The sequence below is a fragment of the Alligator sinensis genome, unplaced genomic scaffold, assembly GCF_000455745.1.
Source record: "Alligator sinensis unplaced genomic scaffold, ASM45574v1 scaffold1308_1, whole genome shotgun sequence".
NCBI classification, from domain to species: domain Eukaryota; kingdom Metazoa; phylum Chordata; order Crocodylia; family Alligatoridae; genus Alligator; species Alligator sinensis.
In genome coordinates this window covers 129,429-129,682 of record NW_005842416.1, presented here as the reverse complement: position 1 = coordinate 129,682, position 254 = coordinate 129,429, and positions in this window count along the sequence as shown.

Sequence of the window (254 nt, the reverse complement as noted above, 5' to 3'; positions counted from 1 at the left end):
GTAGGGAAATTAAGAGACAATAGGTGCATCTACATGTTCATTAATGTACCGTAGTTAGTATGTATTAAGTTTAGTACTTGTATTATCAGGTACTAAATTAACGGACAGTAACCAGTATTATTGCGCAGTAGTACACACCTTAGTGATGCTACTGCGTAGTAGCCTAATAATACTGCGCAGTAGCATATTAGCATTAATATGCTACTGTGCAGTCAGCATCCCATGCAGATACACCCAGTATTGCTAGGATACTG